Source organism: Tachyglossus aculeatus, chromosome 8, assembly GCF_015852505.1.
Source record: "Tachyglossus aculeatus isolate mTacAcu1 chromosome 8, mTacAcu1.pri, whole genome shotgun sequence".
NCBI classification, from domain to species: Eukaryota; Metazoa; Chordata; class Mammalia; order Monotremata; family Tachyglossidae; genus Tachyglossus; species Tachyglossus aculeatus.
Window position 1 is genome coordinate 34,302,820 of NC_052073.1, and position 5,861 is coordinate 34,308,680.

Below are 5,861 nucleotides of genomic sequence, written 5' to 3' on the forward strand. Positions count from 1 at the left end.
GGGGCCGTCTTCCCAGTTAAAACCAGGGACCCCGCTGTTCCCTGAGGGTAATCAAGATACCGAGAAACCTTTGAAGATCCTACCTTCCAGCCTGCACATATCTGCATGGCCTTCTCAAAAACCTCAGCGAGACATCTACAATCTGGGTGTTTTGCCTTCATAAAGAAAGATTCTTTATTCCTTGTGTTTTGGTATTTTTTTCTTGTGCTTTTGTTTTGTAAATTTGGTCCGTGTGCCTAAAAGTGTGTGTGTGTGCGTGCGTGTGGAAAACTTAACTGCCAATTGTTAAAGCACTGCCTCACTTTTGTCTGCCATCGAACCAAGTAGTAGCCATAGGCAAGGCATTGATGCCAGCCTAACTGGAGTAACTATAGACTTTAACCTGGATTACCTCATAGCACTTGTACGTACTTTTCTCTAGTGACATGCAATAACTCTTGTCATATGATAGGGTTTTGAAACCTTGTGAACCGGTTAGGCTGTAATGTGTGTATTGGGTAGAGCTGTGAAATACAACCTTGGTTTTAATGTGAGTCCATCCTCATTGCCTTGTGGATCGCTTTCTGGTGCTGCGAATTATAGAAAATGCTGCAGTACCAGTGGAGTTAGTGGGACTGTGGTCTCTTAGGCTCCCACCCCATTCTCTAAGCTTTATCTAGGGCAATATTTGAACACTAATGTTGCTTCTCATGTGCAGACTCAGCTAGTATAGGAGGGGTGAGCATCTGTGTTGTTTTGTTTTGTTGTCTGTCTCCCCCTTCTAGACTGTGAGTCGCTTGTTGGGTAGGCATTGTCTCTAACTTGCTGAATTGTACTTTGTGTAGACTCAGCTAGTATAGGAGGAGTGAGCATCTGTGTTGTTTTGTTTTGTTGTCTGTCTCCCCCTTCTAGACTGAGTTGCTTCTTGGGTAGGCATTGTCTCTAGGTGTTGCTGAATTGTACTTTCCAAGCGCGTAGTACAGTGCTCTGCACACAGTTCTCTGTGATCAATTCAGTGTTCTTTCAACAGGAAGCACCCCATGGATGTCCTCCCCACCATGCTGCCCCTGCACAGGGAGCACTAGCCTTTGGATAACAGGCCCCTGAGAGTTCCAGAGCGAGACCCTCCCCCAACTCACTCCAATCTTAATGCTGCCATTTCCAGCCACTTCCCAGGCTTCTCCATTTCCACCCCCTGCCCCCAGCCAGCCCTAAGACCTGGGAGCCAAAAAGACCAGAATTTTAGTCCTGGTTCCGCCACCTGCCTGTTGTGTGACCCTGTGACCCTGTCTCTTCACTTCTCTGTGCCTCAGTTACTTCTTCTGTAAAATGGGGACTAAGAGTGTGAGCCCTCTGTGGGACAGGGATTGTGTCCAACCTGATTACATTGTATCTACCCCAGCACTTAGTACAGCGCTTGGCACAAAGTAAGCACTTAAATAAATACTATGATTATTACTATCACTATTATTATTATTACCATCATTATTGTCCTCTGGCTCCCCCAAGACAGGTCTGCCAGCCCTGCTGCCGCGGGGTCCCCGGCAGGTGTCCGACAGGCAGGGCGACTGAGGAGACCTGGGGTTCTGGTGTGGGGGTAGGAGGTGGACGGCCCCCATCACATGACCGTCGGTGACTTCGCCAGCAGCCGGCCAGCTGGACACGGAGGAGACGGTGGGTGGGCTAAGCAGGGGGCCTAGTGGGGGGCCAGGATTGGGGGGCGGAGGGGAAGTCCCTGCCCTCGCTCCCCTCCCCATCAAGTCAGAGTGACCTTCTCCCCTTCTGACTCACTCCCATCAGATTCTCCCCAACTGATTCAACCTAGAGCTGACTCTTCCCCGTCTGATTCACCCCCGCCACCAGTATGACTCTCCCCTCCTCTAACTCTCCCCCATCTAACCCTCCCCCTTCTGACACTACCCCCAGGACTCTCCCCTTGTCTGCTGTCCCTCGTCTGACTCTCCCCTCTACCAGTCTGACCTCTTCCTCTCTGACCGTCCCCCACCTGACTCTCTAAACCTCTGACCTCCCCCCGACTGACTCTCCCCTCATCGGCCTCTCTGCTGGGCCTAACCCCCTCCTCCCCTCCCCTCCCCAAGCTGACTCTCCCCAGGATCCCCATCAGCTGAGGGTACACCGGGGCAGCGGAAGAGCTTAGTACTGTGCTCTGCATGCAGCGAGCGCTCAGTAAATACCTCGAGGGAATGATTGAAGGAGAGGATCAAGGGACCGGGCCCCCTGTCGCATTTGGAATCTCCCTTCCTCCCTTCCTTCCTCCCAGTTCTGGAGTGGTTCCAGGCCTTGTCTCCACCTTAGGCTTCCCTCCTTCCCTGCTGGCAGGTGCAGAATCTCTGCTGACACCAGACAAGCTAGTCCTGCTCCACCATGGCGGCTCTTGAAAGAAACTGACCAGAGGGAAAACCTACTGTTAGTGGGGATGGGTGGTGGCCTCTCGTTCTCTGCCACTTTTCTCTCTCCCTGTGTTGCATCGGCCCCCTCCAGGTCTGGCACTGCTTTATTGCTTCATCTTTCCTGATGGTTCTACCCCAGGCCCCTCCCCCAGCTGACACTGTTAGACAGGGAGACCCCGAGGGGCAAGGACCGGGCCTGATTCCCAGCCGGGAGTGCTCTCCCAGTGCTCGATTCAGTGTTCTTTCAACAGGAAACACTCCATGGATGCCCTCACCAGGGCCGGGACAAGTCCTGGACTCTGCACTAGGCACGAAAAAGTCAGTACACACAGGTTTCACTAGACCAAAATGGATCCCGCCTTGAGCCTAGTAGCAGCACAGCTGTTCATTGGACTCCCTCAGAGGGGCAAGGCCCAGTGGGGTGGGGGCGCAGTTGGAGGGAGGGGAATTCTGTCACGGTGAGTACCATTCTTGAAGAAGGGGCACCGTCAGGTGGGCGCGGGTCATGGGGATGATGTTCTGAAGGGGGCAGAGCTTGTCATGAGTGGGCGGGTGTCACCTGAACTTGGGCCCTGGAATGTGGCTAAAGAACCCAGGTCTGGAAATCAGTGAACCTGGACTCTAATCCCAGGTCTGTCACTGGTATGCTGTGTGACCTTGGACAAGTCACCTCACTTATCTAGGCCTCAATTCCCTCATTTGTAAAATGGGAGTTAAACTGTGAACCCCATGTTGGTCAGGGACTGTGTCTGACTTGATGATCTTGCATCTACCCTGGTGCTTGGTACAGTGGTTGGTGCATAGAAATGCTTAATAAACACCACAGTCATTGTTATTATTATTACTATTATAAAATAAAATAATAGTAATAATAATAAAGTTGTTCAGGCCCAGAGGCCCGAAGGCTGGTGGTGTAGCCTGGGGAGGGACTGTGGGCAGCTCCTAGCCAGAGTCCACATGGAGAATTTCCCCTTTCCCACCAGGACCCTACCTCCCCTCCCTAGCCTCTTGAGATATGCCTGGAAAAGATGAGAGAGTTGAAGAAGGGGCAGAAGGAGGGAGAGACTGGAAATGAAAAAAAGGAAGATTTAGGGAGATCATGTCTGTTAGTTTCAATTTTCTCAACAGAGTAGGTAACCAAGTCATTAGGGGCAGGACATGGGGGAGGCAGGGACAGGGGATTTGAAGAAGGAGCTAAACATCTGGAACAACTGGAGAGGGCAATGGTCTATGTGGTTCTGCCACTGTGATTCTTTGGACCCCCCGAAAAAAGCCAAATTTCTACTGTGAAAGCATTAATGCATGGGGAGGGGCAGGAATGACTGATTCATTCTCAGGAATCATTCATTCAAAACTATTTATTGTACAGAACAATGCCTAGGAGAATGAAAAAAGTAAGCCTTTCTGTGTCCTCAGTTTGCCATGTACAAACTGCATGGAGACCAAAAGACATACATTAAGAAATGGAGTGATATTCACTTGCAATATTAGCTATATGGTAAATACTGGTTTGCTGTGGTGTGGCCTATTGGCCTAGTGGAAAGAGCACAAACCTGGGAGACAGAGGTTCTGGGTTCTGTGCTGTGTGGCCTTGGACAAGTTACTTAACTTATCTTTGCCTCAGTAAAATGGGGATTAAGACACTGAGAGCCCAGTGTAGGGCAGGGTCTGTGTCCAAACCTGATTTGCTTGTATTCATCCCGGTGCTTAGTATAGTGCCTGGCACATAGTAAGCACTTAACAAATACCACAGTTAATTTTATTATTATTATTATTATTATTATTATTATTATTGTTATTATCTCTGTCTTTAGTAAACTCTTTGTCTCTGCATTCTGCTTTCAGGGAGGAAAATGGGGAAGATGACAAAGGATGAGGAGAAATGAGGGAGTATGAAAATCTGGCAACTCCATGGGACTCAAGTGGTTTCTGTTAGAATAAAAATAATAATAATAATAATACCATACTTCTGGTGATAATAACGATATGGTCTTTGTTAAGTGTTTCCTCTGGGTCAAACTGCTGGGGTAGGTACAAGTTAATCAGGTTGGGCACAGTCTCTGCCTTACAGGGAACTCATAATCTAAGTAGGAGGGACAAATTATATTGAATCTACATAGAGTGGAAGAAGCAGAGGCACAGAAGTGCTAAGTGACTTATCTAGGGTCACACATCAGGGAAGTGACAGAGCCGGAATAAGAGTCCATGCCCTCTGAATCCCAGCACAGTTAGGTCAGGCTGCTATCCAGATAAAGATCAACTGAGGAGACAGAACATGCTGAGCACAGATCAAGCCATCGAATGTTACATAAAGATCTAGCAAAGCAAAATAGGAGATGGAGGGACCCTAGCCAGGAGTCTGGGAAAGCTTCTAGAGGAGTAGAAATTATCAGTACTGCAAACACTCATGCACTAATGAAACCCTGATTATCTCCAGGGACTACAGCTATGAATGTCCTTCGTTTAATAGTGTTATTGCTTTTCCATGGTCTTCCTTGGTTGAAACACAGGATCATCACTGAGTTCCCATATCAAAGAGGATTTGCAGAAAGCAGCGTGGTTTGAGAAGACTTTCGGGTCTTATTCCCCAGAAAATCACCCAGGAATTTGATGACTCTTGTGTCACAGGTGAGCAAGACAAAGGGGCTGACAGTGGCATATCCATTGACCACAAACATGTTAGTATTCAAGAGGATGACATTATTCTTCATGGATGTAGCTAGAAACAGGGAAAGGACAAAGTCTCCACAGTAGAAGACTACAAAGTAGCTCACAAGCAGCACAATGGTCTTGGTGGCTCGTCTCTCTGGTGATGTTTCAGGGGCCTGTCTGGTACTATGGAGATGCTGGACCTGGTGCCTATGTTGACGCAGGAGAAGGACCATGTAGCCACTAGAGCAGCTCATTAGCCCCAGAGAGAGAATGTCACGGAGAGCCATGAGGGTGAGAATCAGCCCCTGGAGAAGAGTGTTTATGGGAATGATGTAACAATTGCCCTCTATGGTAGTTGCATTATGTGAAGCGACCACTTGGTACAAAAGGTTGGTGCTTATCAGCATGTTTGGAATCCACAAGATGGCTAAGACTGGGAGGATGAGGTTTGGGATCTGAACTTTGAACTGGAAGAAGTAAGAGGTGGTAGGACTGATGGTGATTGCCTGGACCATGCTCAGTAGGGAAGTGGTACAGATGGAGAGGCCCCGGGTGACACGGTAGACATAGGCATACAGCTTACACTCAGCATTGGTCTGTACAAGCCGCAGCCCCAGTATTCCTGCTGTTGTGGTGATCCATCTTGTAAGAAGCATCACGGTGTGGACCAGAGCTAGGTGAATGATGACCAGGTCTGTGGGCTTTGGTTTGGAACCCAGGAGGAACGAGGAGAGGTAAAGCATGTTGAGAAGGGAGTTCCCGATGATACCCACGCCGTTCTGGAAGAGGAAACAGTTCCTGAGCCACATCAATGCTCAT

General features: G+C 49.0%; 1 pseudogene; it reads right to left on the reverse strand.

Moving 5' to 3' along the window:
* Positions 1 to 4,921: 4,921 nt before the first annotated feature.
* On the reverse strand, positions 4,922 to 5,861 carry LOC119931314 (annotated as a pseudogene).